The following is a 13,514-nucleotide window of genomic DNA, read 5'->3' as shown; positions in this document are numbered from 1 at the left end:
CTGCTCTTTTAGCCAAAGAACTAATAAGTTCATAGAATCACTGGTACACACCAAGAGGAGAGTTCACAATGTCAATGACACTGTGTGACAAGATTGATGTTTGGGCCTTCCCTAGATGGTGATAGTCATTCCCTGCCATCTCAGTTGTACTGATATTACTGGACACCTTTTTCCTTTGATTAAACATTGCTTTGGCCCTGTTGCAGGCACCTGGTGACAGCAATGTTTGCTGAGAAGTTTTGAAACTAAATGAATAGTGTATATTCATCAGTAAATATCTCACTTCAGACTTCAGGGCAGAAGGAAGTAATTGAAAATGGTTTGGCGAAGACACTACCCTGAGCAATTTCCAAAGTGATATTCGGGGCTGACCTCCAACAACCACACCAATCTTCTCTGTGATATTTTCTCCTTGATGCCACACTCTATCAAATGCTGCCTTTACATTTCCAATCAGCTGCATCCCAGTGAGTCAATTGAAGTTTGCCTGAATGATTCAGGTCCAAAGACAAGGACAAAGATGATTTCCAGAGCCATTGTGAGAATGACTGCCCTCGACACCAATGCGGAATTTGACCGATGGTCCAGGTAATCTGCTGTTAATGGGGATGATGATTTGAATCAAACCTTAGAAAACAGAATCTGCTATTGATTGTTGCAGGATTATCACATCAACCCCAGAACAGGAATCCTTCAGAACAGTGTCCTGGGCACAAATATCAATGAACATTCCTCCATTTATCAAAAGTACAGATATTTGCTGCTAATTGCACAACATTCAGATCAATTCACTGTCCCTCAGATAATAAAACAAGTTGGCAGGTACTGTATCTGTGACGAGAAGGCGAGGTGAAGATGATAAGGACCCACGTGCTGGAATATCCGAGGCTAGAATTGAGACACAATTTTGAGACTGAGACAAGAACAGGGTTACAGAGTCGATGCTAAGTGAGAGCCTGCTGCAACTAGATGAGAATACAAACATCAACAGAAAGAACCAAAGTTGACCTGATGACTAAGCCCTGAACCTGAGTTCAGGTGCTCTTTAAATATCCAAATCTTGGCTCCAATACATGGCCACCAAATTGTGTAGCAGGCCAGAATCTTTAAGGGGACCATCCCACATCCATAGTCCAGAGAATCGGAGTGTCTAAACCTCAGAGCAGGCAGGGTTGGTAACAGTTCCCGAGGGCATTTAGGGAATACTGTGGATTCTAGTTAATTGGGACACATCAGGACCACTGCATTTTGGCCCAATTAGCCAAAGTTTCATGGAAAGAGTTAAAGAGGAATTAAAAAATGAGCAACAAATTATGTATTTAAATGAAATACAGAATAAATTAGAATACTACCAATAGTACAACAGTACTATAAAACTGCGAATTAGTTCCTAATAGTTATCAACAGGGGAAATTTACTCAGTGTACGCAATGAAAGAAATCATTGCAAACACCCTGTACAAATAATGGACAGCTTTCATGCAATGCTATCGACGATTGTGTCTTACAAGTCTTCATTTTCATTTTAACATTCAATATGATTGCTGATACTTTCAAATTATTCATTGTTCCTAATTTGCTGAAGTAGTGAAATAGTTTTATTTTCACTCATGAAAATAAATATTTTTGGCATCTTTAAGCATGAGTGCTTGAAAACACAGTCATCAAAACAGTTCAGAATTGTCTTCCTGCTTATTTCTCAACAACTATCAGTGACAAAAATCACTGCTTTTGAACAGAAACACACTCACACTGGTGCTATTTAAAAACTGTTTCATCTAATCACAGTGTAGTGCCTAACAGCCACACAAGTGTGTATGACTAAAGCTAGTTAACCTGTTCAACAACAGTCTCCTTCCCCAATTAAGTGGCCATGTCCCAAATAAGTGACTGACCTGATTAACCGATGGCCCAGTTAACAGGAACCCACTGTGTCTGTATCCTAGAAATGCACAAGAAAATCTCTGCTTCTTTCCTTCCCTCCCCTTGATTGACAACTGTAAGAGGAACATTTCAGCAAGAGTTGTAATTTGCTGTGTTCAAAGTTCAAACTTCAAAATAAAGTTACTATCAAAGTATGTTTATGTTACCATATATGACTATTCTAATGATCAGCTCTGAAGCCAGGGATTTCTTCCATGTGTTCAGTTGTAGAGAAATATTGTGCAGCCCTCCGTGTCCATTCCAGTCATCAAGTACTCATTTAGAATAATCCCTCTTACCAGCACGTGGTCAGAATATACACTGACATTGTCAAAGTTCTTTGACTAGTGATGAAACAGCATTTGGGATTGATCAGTAAGAGCAAATGAAAGGAAAGCAGGGACAAGCACAGTGGCCGTCGAGGGTTGTGGTCTTGAGGCTTCAGTCAGAGAAAGCTAAAGAAAAAAGGCCTCATGTATTTTGTTCTCTTCTTTATATCTGTTCGGATAGGACCGTAGGGATGATAGGTAGGGTAGTGGAATGCTCCTCCTGCAGGATCTGGGAAGGAAGAGACATTTAGTGTCACTGACGACTATAACTGCAAGAAATGCATCGAGCTACAACTTCTAACAAACTGGATTAAGGAGCTGGAGCTGGAACTGGCTGAACTCCGGATTATTCAGGAGGCTGAGGGGGTGATAGATAGGACATAGAGAGAGGTAGTTACACCCATGGTGCAGGTTGCAGGGAAGTGCATGAGAGTCAAGTAGGGGATAGGGGTTAAGGAGGCAGTGCAGAGTACCCCTATGGCCATCCCTCTCAACAACAGATATATCACTATGGATACTCTTGGTGGGGGTGGGGTGACCTGATAGAGGAAAGTCACAATGGGAGAGTCTCTGGCACTGAGTCTGACTCTGTGGCTCAGGAGGGAAGGGAGGTGAAAAGGCATGCTGTGGTGATAGGGGATTCATTAGTTACGGGAACAGACAGGAGGTTCTGTGGGGAAGAAAGATTCCTGGATGGTATGTTGCCACCCAGGTGCCAGGGTCTGGAATATCTCGGATCGAGTCCTTAGCATTCTTAAGTGGAAGGGTGAACAGCCAGAAGTCATTCTCCATGTAGGTACCAATGTCATAGGTAGGACAAGTGATGAGGTTCTGCATAGGGGGTTCAGGGAGTTAGGTGCTAAGGTAAAAGACAGGACCTCTAAGGTTGTGATCTCAGGATTGCTAATCATGCCACGTACTAGTGAGGCCAGAACTAGGAAGATTGTGCAGTTTAATATGTGGCTAAGGAGTTGGTGTAGGGCATATGATTTTTCAATAAGTGTGCTCTCTTCCAGGGAAGGTGTACAGAAGGTGTGGTTTGCCCTTGAACTGGTAGGGGACTAATATCCTAGCGGGAAGGTTTGTTAATGCTGCACAATAGGTTTAAACTATAGTTGTAGTGGGATGGGAACCAGAGTGTCAGAACAATTAGAGAAGAGGTTGTGGAGACAGATGTTGGTAAGACCTCAGACAAAGTCAGGAATCAAACATTTGAGCATGGTGCGACTACTGTCCTGAGCTGCATATATTTCAATACAAGGTGTATTGTAGGAAAGGCGGAAACAGTGCTGAAGAGGAGTTAGCTGGTTTACAAACAGAGGTGATGGATAATGAGGAGAGGCTGCTGACAGGACAAAATTGCAGTCACCAGGATGAGTTGCAACATTAAAAGTGAACAAAATCAAAAAGGGTGAATACAGGACTGAAGGTGTTATATTTGAATGCACGCAATATACAGTATAAGGTAAATGAACTTACAGCACAGTTGCAGACTGGCAGGTATGATGCTGTAGATATCATGGATTCGTGGCTGAAAGAAGATTATAGCTGAGAGCTTAATATCCAAGGATACACACCGTATCGGAAGGACAGGCAGGAAGGCAGAGGGGGTGGTGTTGTTCTGTCGGAAAAAAATGAAATCAAATCATTAGAAAGAGGTGATATAGGGTCAGAAGGTGTTGAATCATTGTGAACTGAACCAAGAGAACGCGACAGTAAAAGGATCCCGACAGGAGTTGTATACAGACCTCCAAACAGTATCAAGGATGTGGCCAACACACTACAATGGGAGATAGAAAATGCATGGCAAAACGGCAATGTTACAGTAGTGATGGAGGACTTCAATATGTAGGTAGATTGGGAAAATCAGATTGGTGCTGGATTCCAGGAGGGTGGATTTCTTGAGTGCCTTAGAAAAGGCTTTTTAGAGCAGCTCGTGGTTGAGCCCGCTAGAGAATCAGCTATTCTGGATTGGGTGCTGTGCAATGACCCAGAATTGATTAGAGATTTTAAGGTAAAAGAACCCTTAGGAGCAAGTGAATATAATATGATCAAATTCAACCTGAAATTTGAGAAAGAGAAACAAGAGTCAGGTGCATCAGTATTGCAGTGAGATAAAGAGAATTACAGAGGCATGAGAGAGGAACTGGCTAGAATTGATTGAACATAAGAAATAGGAACAGGAGTAGGCCATCTGGCCCATCGAGCCTGCTCTGCCATTCAATGAAATCATGGCCAATCTGGCCATGGACTCATCTCCACCTACTTGCCTTTGCCCCATACCCCTTAATTCCCCTACTCTGCAAAAATCTATTCAACCTTGCCTTAAATGTATTTACTGAGGTAGCCTCCACTGCTTAATTGGACAGAGAATTCCACAGGTTCACCGCTCTCTGAGAAAAGCAGTTCCTCCTCATCTCCATCCTAAACCTACTCCACCAAATCTTGAGGCTATGTCCCCTAGTTTTAGTTCTTGGCAAAGAATAATGGTAGGAATGACGGTAAAGCAGAAATGTGTGCAATTTTTAGAAGGAATTTGGAAGGCACAGAATGTTTACATCCCAAAGAGGAAGAAATATTCTGAAGGGAAGATGACACAACCATGGCTAACAAGAGAAGTCAATGCAAACAGAAAAGTGAAAAGGAGGCCATATAGTAGAGCAAATATTAGTGGGAATTTAAAGAATTGGGAAGCTTTGAAAAACCAACAGCAGGCAACTAAAAAAGTCATTAAGAAGGTCAAGATGGAATACAAAAGTAAGCTGGCCAATAATATGAAAGAGGAATTCAAAAGTTTCTTCAGATACATAAAGTGTAAAAGAGAGGTGAGAGTGAATATTGGACCACTGGAAAATGATGCTGGAGAGTTAGTACTGGGGGACAAGAAAATGGCGGATGAACTGAATAAGTATTTTGCATCAGTCTTTACTGTGGAGGAGAATGGTGACTAGCAGAATGGTGGAAGTTCCAGGTATCGGGATCATGAAGTGTTCGAAGTTACCATTATAAGCAAGAAGGTTCTTGGAAAATTGAAAGGTCTGAAGTTAGATAAGTCACCTGGAACATGGTGTACAACCCAGAGTTCTGAAACTCTTCAGGTCTCTGAAGAGATTGTGGAGGCGTTAGTACTGATCTTTCAAGAATCACTAGATTCTGTAATGGCTCTGGAAGGCTGGAAAATTGCAAATCTTGTACAGTTTAGGAGAATGGGCAAAGAAATGGCAGATGGAATATAGTGTCAGGAAGTGCATGGTTAAAGATTTTGGTAGAAGAAATGAAAGGGTTAGCTATTTTCTAAACGGAGAGAAAATACAGGATTCCCTAAAGGTTAATTTGCAGGTTGAGTCTGTGGTGAGGAAGACAAATGGAATGTTAGAATTCATTTGAAGACGATTTTTAAAAAAGCAAGGATGTAATGTTGAGGCTTCATAAAGCACTGGTTTTCCAAATTTTTTACAAAATTCTACAATCAAGTCCCGGGGCCTTACCAGATTGCATTGAAAAAATAGCTTTATGGATTTCGGATTCAGTAATTTGGGCATCAAGAGTTTTTTGATCCTCAGCAGAAATTTTGGGGAAAACAATCTTTCGTAAAAAAGCATTCATTTCAGAAGAATCTACTGAAGATTGAAGATTGAGATTTATAAAGTTCAGTATAAAAATCTTGGAAAATCTTATTGATTTCTTCATATTCCCGAGCCAAGGTACCATCCTTTCTACGAATTTTCAAAGTTTGCCTTTTGGCTCCAGCCGATTATAATAGAAATGCAAGTAATTTACTATTTTTATCTCCAAACATATAAAACTGGCTCTTTAACTTAAGCAGATAACCTTTGATTGGATGAGTTAAAAATAGATTATATTGTGATTGAAGTTCCACCCTTTTTTTAAATAAGGCAATATTAAGGAAAACCACATAGACATTACCTAAATCTTTAATTTGTTTTGAAATTTTATCTAATTCTGCTTTTGTCTGTTTTTTAAGTTTAGCTAAATAAGAAATATTCTGACCACGTAAAAATGCTTTGAATATATCCCATATAATTAATTTGGACATACCTCCTATATCATTAAAAAGAAAAAATTCTTTTATCTGGCTTTCAATAAAACTGATAAAATCAAAGTTTTGCAATACAGTCTGAGATATGCGCCATGGTGGACGGACAAAAATTACATCATCAAATTCAAAGGACAAACTCAAAGGTGCATGTTCAGATATAACAATAGCATCATATTCACAGTTTTTAACATTAGGCAAAAGGCTGGGATCAATTATAATATAATCAATCCTCGAATATTTTTGTATACATGTGAAAAGAAGGAATATTCTCTATTATCAGGGTGTAAATGCCTCCATAATTTGATCAACCCAAAATCGATCAAAAAGGAGTTAATAACTGATGCAGAGTGGTTTGGAAGTCTCTGATTAGTTGAACTCTTATCAATCATAGGATTTAAACAACAGTTGAAGTCCCCACCCATTATTAACGTATACTCATTTAAATCTGACAATAAAGCAAATACTTTTTTTTAAAAAAGGACCATACAGATTAACCAAAACAACCTTTCTATTACAAGTCACTCCTTTAACAATTAAAATCTACCATTAGAGTCTGATTCAATATCCTCTTGAGTAAATATATTAGATTTAATAAAGATAGATACACCCTTAGTTTTACTTTGCAAAGTAGCATGGAACTGCAGGCCATTCCACCATCTAAAAAACCTATTTTGATCTCCCCCCTTGATATGTGTCTCCTGAGCAAAAATTATGCTTTCTCCATATATGTTGGAGATGTTTAAAGATTCTTTTGTGAAAAGTGACTTACCCTCTACTTTCTATGAAGCTTCTATTTCTTTAATCCTCAAAAAGGATAAAGATCCTATTGATTGTGCCTCATACAGACCTATTTTGTTACTGAATGTTGATGCTAAGACTCTCTCAAAGATAATGGCCAATCAGTTGGAGAGTATTTGGGTAAAATCATTTTTAAAGATCAAACAGGCTTTATAAAAGGTCATTATTCTTTTTCAAATGTTCGGAGATTATTTAACATTATATATTCGCCCTCTTCTAAAACTCCGCAATGTGTTATATCTGTGGCTGCTGAAAAAGCATTTGATCGAGTCGAATGGAAATATTTATTTAATGTTTTAGAAAAATTTGGATTTGGTATTAATTTTAATAATTGGATTAAAATTATATATAAAGCTCCTGTTGCTACTGTTGTCACCAATAACTGTAGGTCTCCCCTTTTTCAGCTATCATGGGGGACACGACAAGGTTGTCCATTAAGCCTTATGTTATTTAACTTAATATTAGAACCCCTTGCTATTGCTCTTCATGAAGCTAGAAATATTCATGAGATTTTTATGAATGGGACCATGCATAAGATTTCTCTTTATGCTGATGATTTATTGGTATATATATCTAAAACTGAAGAATCTATTCCTGCTTTGCTAAAATTATTTGACAAATTTGGAGATTTTTCAGGATATAGAATAAATTTTAGTAAAAGTGGATTACTTCCTTTAAATGAATTTGTCTCTATATTTGATAATATTCCTTTCAAAGTTATGGATTCTTTTAGATATTTAGGTGTCAGAATTACAAAAAAATATAAGGATCTTTATAAAGCTAATTTTCCTCCTTTAATGGACTCTATGAAGTACTCATTTAGTAGATGGAGCCCACTTACATTTTCACTCGTTGGTTGTATTCATATAGTTAAAATGATGATTTTACTGAAATTTTTATATTTATTTCAGAATATTCCATTTATTGACTAAGAAGTTTTTTTGATCGGATTGACTCTATTATTCTATCTTTTATTTGGGATAATAAAAGACCAAGGATCAGTAAAAATCACTTACAAAAGTTGAAAAAGGACGGAAGTCTCGCTTTGCCTAATTTAAGAATGTATTATTGGGCTGTTAGTTTGTGATATATGTTGTTTTGGTTATATTGGGATGATAGGAATGACCGGCCAATCTGGGTAGACCTGGAACTGAGAGCTATTGAACAGTTTTATTTAACTTCGTTATTAGGAGTTGCTCTACCTATACAATTAGCTAAAGTTGCTAATTTAAATTTATATCCTGTGGTTCAGCACTCCTTACAAATTTGGCTCTAGTTCCACAATTTTTTTAATCTTAAAAAATTTAAACTTTGTAGTATAATTTATCATAATTACTTTCTTAAACCTTCCTGGAGTGATCCAATTTTTTTACTTTGGAAAAATAAAGGTATTAAGTCTTTTTTGGACTTATTTAAAGAAGGCAGATTGATGTCTTTAACAATTAGTCTATAAATATTCTCTTTCATATTCACATTTTTTACAGTATCTTCAAGTTAGACATTTTTTACAAAAATATTTAAGTAATTTTCCTTATATATTGGAGGCTGACTTGTTAGATACTATTATGAATATGAACCCTTGATGAAAGGTTCTATTGGAAAAATTTATAATTTATTATTACAATGGGATAAGCATCCTTAAGATTAAAAAGGATTGGGAGCAAGAACTCAATTTGACTTTTATATGGGAGGATTGGACGCGGATTCTGAAGTTGGTTAACTCTTCCTCGGTCTGTGCTAGTCATTCACTGAGTCAATTTAAAATTGTACATCGTTACCATTGAACAAAAGAGAGACCTTCTAAAATATTTCCCAATGTTGACAAGTATTGTGATAGATGTAAAACTGAGATAGCCACACTGACACATATGTTCTGATCATGTTCTATATTAAAACTCGTTAGCAATATTATTAGCAGTTTCTCAGCCCAGAATGGCAGTGCGCGGTAGTACCCTGTTCATTCTCAGTTTCTAAACAGGAGATAAGGGAGGCCACTGACAATTGGTGTGTGCCCTATTACACAGAGAGGTGGACGACAGGCTGATAATTGGTGAGCGCCCTATTGCACAGAGGGGAGGACAGTAGGCTGATCATTGGTGAGTGTTGTATTGCACGGAGGGGAGGACAGTAGGCTGATCATTGGTGAGTGTTGTATTGCACAGAGGGGAGGACAGTAGGCTGATCATTGGTGAGTGTTGTATTGCACAGAGGGGAGGACAGTAGGCTGATCATTGGTGAGTGTTGTATTGCACGGAGGGGAGGACAGTAGGCTGATCATTGGTGAGTGTTGTATTGCACGGAGGGAGGACAGTAGGCTGATCATTGGTGAGTGTTGTATTGCACGGAGGGAGGACAGTAGGCTGATCATTGGTGAGTGTTGTATTGCACGGAGGGAGGACAGTAGGCTGATCATTGGTGAGTGTTGTATTGCACGGAGGGAGGACAGTAGGCTGATCATTGGTGAGTGTTGTATTGCACGGAGGGAGGACAGTAGGCTGATCATTGGTGAGTGTTGTATTGCACGGAGGGAGGACAGTAGGCTGATCATTGGTGAGGGCTGTGTTGCACGGAGGGAGGACAGTAGGCTGATCATTGGTGAGTGTTGTATTGCACGGAGGGAGGACAGTAGGCTGATCATTGGTGAGGGCTGTGTTGCACGGAGGGAGGACAGTAGGCTGATCATTGGTGAGTGTTGTATTGCAAGGAGGGAGGACAGTAGGCTGATAATTGGTGAGTGTTGTATTGCACGGAGGGAGGACAGTAGGCTGATAATTGGTGAGGGCTGTGTTGCACGGAGGGAGGACAGTAGGCTGATCATTGGTGAGTGTTGTATTGCACGGAGGGAGGACAGTAGGCTGATCATTGGTGAGGGCTGTGTTGCACGGAGGGAGGACAGTAGGCTGATCATTGGTGAGTGTTGTATTGCAAGGAGGGAGGACAGTAGGCTGATAATTGGTGAGTGTTGTATTGCACGGAGGGAGGACAGTAGGCTGATCATTGGTGAGTGTTGTATTGCACGGAGGGAGGACAGTAGGCAGATAATTGGTGAGGGCTGTATTGCACGGAGGGAGGACAGTAGGCTGATCATTGGTGAGCACTGTATTGCACGGAGGGGAGGACAGTAGGCTGATCATTGGTGAGTGTTGTATTGCACAGAGGGGAGGACAGTAGGCTGATCATTGGTGAGTGTTGTATTGCACGGAGGGGAGGACAGTAGGCTGATCATTGGTGAGTGTTGTATTGCACAGAGGGGAGGACAGTAGGCTGATCATTGGTGAGTGTTGTATTGCACAGAGGGGAGGACAGTAGGCTGATCATTGGTGAGTGTTGTATTGCACGGAGGGAGGACAGTAGGCTGATCATTGGTGAGTGTTGTATTGCACAGAGGGGAGGACAGTAGGCTGATCATTGGTGAGTGTTGTATTGCACGGAGGAGAGGACGGTAGGCTGTTCAGGAGTGTGAAGTGCATTCTCTGAGCATTGAATGAACTCGCCCAACCTGGGCTGTGATGTCAGCCTCTCCCTTCTGAATTACCTCCCCCAGCATCCCCATACACACCACCAACTGACTTATGAGAGTGAACACACTCTACAGTGCAGAAAATTGGTGGGAGCTTTTCATTCTAAAGAAGAAATTTTACAGACATATCTGACAGTCAAATGTGATGTTTCTTGAGGAGGAGGTGTGAGATGGAACAGGAGGATTCTAGGCCTAGACCAACAGACAATTCTGATAATGTTAATGATGAAGAATTACAATCTTCTGAGTCATCTCACTGCCGGAGTGCAACAACAGATAGAAAACAGCCCTTCTTTACAGTGAAAGCTACTTATCAATGGGTCTTACATGGACTGGTGATCCAAGTTGTCCGATTCCATTGTGCCTGGTCTGTGGCAAACTACAAACACTGGTTTTGCTTGCTAGGCCTATAGTTGAGCCTGATCACATCTCTTTGTAAGAATTTTTTTTTCAAAATCTTGTATCAAATTGTGTCTTTGGCTATATCTTTATTCATATTGCTTTGGCTTATGGTTTTTAGTAACTTTACTATTCATGGTCAATAAATGTTCATGTAAATAGCATTAACTAAAATCAAGTTACAATCTTTATTTAAATTAAATCTACTGAGCCTACCTTCAGAAAAATTAAATCCCATTTTGGCTTCAGCCAGTTATTTAACAGAAATTTATTATGTTTGCCTTAAGAGTTTTTAAAATTTATGGAAGGGAAAGAAAGATTAATTTCAAGAAAGGCATGCTAGGCTTAACCACTGTGTTTTTTTTCAGGAAAGGTTGGCTAAAAATTCTCTACTCAAAAGAGCACTGGCAATTATTTTTGGACTATTATATCTACAACTTACTGATGTTAAAGTACGGTGAGCTGTAGATAAAATGTTTTTTTTTACGCAGGTGTTCCCGAGACCTGAAAATTATTTAGAGGCAAATTTATCCAGGGCAAAAAGGCTGCTCTAGAGGATTAGTTTTCCTCTGAACTCCTCTAAACATCTTACCCTTAAACCTCAAACAATAGAAAACCTGCAGATGCTGGAAATGCGAGCAACACCCACAAAATGCTGGAAAAACTCAGGAGGCCAGGCAGCCTGTGTGGAAAATACTACAGTCAACGTTTTTGGGCTCAACAGCATTTTGTGTATGTTACCCTTCAACCCTTGCCCTTTGAATTCAGAGGTCTGAATACCGTTCAAACTTCCTCTCAGCTTACCTGTGAAATAAACGTTTAAAATGTCAGCGCTCATAAAATGTCGGCCTCGCAGTCACGGATATGCGCATCAGATTCAGGTCCGAGGCCAGCGCCCTTAGAAAAGCGGAAGGCTTCCCGGCTCGGTCGCGAACCCCGAGGTCTGACTTTACCCGGTGTTCAAGAGTCTGTTGGTGACAAGGTCGTGCTGAATAGTCAGGCGGACGGTAACTTGTTTCGTTCTGTTCCCACAAGTTGCCCGTACTGAGTGCAAACTTCCGGCGTTAGTTTAGTTTCACATTCACCCGATCCTGCACAGATCCCTCCGTAAACAGTGAAAGAGACGTCAAGTGTGCCGACAGGAGGACACACTGCTCCAGAGAGAGAAATGCTGGGAACCGCATAACAGAGAATCACGGGCTCGGGTGGTCAGTATCAACGTGGGAATAGAGCGGTGACAGTTTCACAGTCCTGTGAACTATCCCACTGGTCCAGAAGGCACAACGAAGTCAAGGAAAACTTAGTATTGAAGTATGACTATGTTACCATATACTGCACGACCTTGAGACAAGTTTTTGCAGACATTTACAGGTAAATAAAGAAATACAATTGAATTTATGGAAACATACACTGTACATACTTAAAGATGGCCAAACCAGCAATGTGCAAAAGGAGATAAATTGTGCAAATTGTGGTGAACTATGTGCCTGACGGGACACGCCCCTGCTGACTGCTCCTGTGGCTCCTCCCACAGGCCCCTGTATGAAGGAGATCTGCGGCCTGACGCTCGGCCTCAGTCTCCAAGACCTTGTATGATAGACACTCACTCCTGGTTCTTTCTTCCAGTCAATAAAAGCCGATATCTCGCCTTACGTCTCACCTTATTGATGGTGCATCACAAATACAAAAGAATACCGTAAGCTTAAGTTGTAGGGCCCTTGAACTTGAGACCATAGGTCATGCAATCAGTTCAGAGTTGTGGTGAGTGAAGTTATCCATGTCATTTCAGGAACCTGGTGGCTTTAGGGTAATAACTGTTTCCGAGCCTGATTGTGTGGGACCTATGGCTCCTGTACCTCCTGCCTGATGGTAGTTGTGAGAGCAGGGAATAGCCTGAACGGTGGGGTCCTTGGTATGGATGCATGTAAATGTGCGCAGTGGTGGCGAGGATTTGGCATGTGATTGACAGGACTGTTTCCACCTCTTTCTATCGACTTTTCCACACCCAGCAATGGTGCAACCAGTTAGGATTCCCTCCACTGGGCACCTATAGAAGTTTGTCAAAGTTTTTGGTAGCATGTCAATGTGGTGAACTACATATACCTGTCTGGAAACGCCCCCTGCTGACTGCTCCTGTGGCTCCTCCCACAGGCCCCTGTATGAAGGAGATCAAGGCCTGAGCCCGGCCTCTCAGTCTCCAGGATGTAGTATGGTGGTCACTCACTGATTGTTCCTTCCTCCAGTCAATAAAAGCCGATATCTCGCCTTACGTCTCAGAGTGAGTTATTGATGGTGCATCAATTGACTGGAAGTTTTAAAACATGGAAAGCGTTTTACGTCTGGAAAGATTGGATTTGGACCCCCAAGCCCCTGAAACAGCTCTTGCTTTTGAACTCTGGCTTGCATGCTTCCAATCATACTTGGAGGAGGTTCGTGCAACTGAACCCGCCCATCAGGTAAGACCATGTAGGCATACTGGGGGTTCA

At 40.6% G+C, this 13,514-nt stretch overlaps 1 protein-coding gene across 6 annotated transcripts in view; it reads right to left on the bottom strand.

Annotated features, from left to right (window-relative positions):
* Positions 1–13,306, bottom strand: part of LOC132398238 (interferon-inducible GTPase 5-like) — a 31,316-nt gene extending 18,010 nt beyond the window's left edge. Inside the window, exons 1-2 of one of the 6 annotated variants that reach the window (XM_059977371.1) lie at positions 11,833–13,306; positions 3,731–3,872 (exon numbers count right to left, since the gene is read on the bottom strand). The gene's annotated coding sequence lies outside the window, so the exon portion shown is untranslated. Of the gene's footprint in view, positions 1–1,894; positions 2,220–3,730; positions 3,873–11,832 lie in introns of those variants that run through there. The other 5 variants (XM_059977369.1, XM_059977370.1, XM_059977373.1 and 2 more) reach the window with 5 other exon arrangements.
* Positions 13,307–13,514: the final 208 nt, after the last annotated feature.

This window comes from Hypanus sabinus, chromosome 8 (assembly GCF_030144855.1).
Source record: "Hypanus sabinus isolate sHypSab1 chromosome 8, sHypSab1.hap1, whole genome shotgun sequence".
Classification (NCBI taxonomy): Eukaryota; Metazoa; Chordata; class Chondrichthyes; order Myliobatiformes; family Dasyatidae; genus Hypanus; species Hypanus sabinus.
The sequence above is the reverse complement of the archived record's forward strand: the minus strand, read 5'-3'. Positions and strand labels throughout refer to the sequence as shown.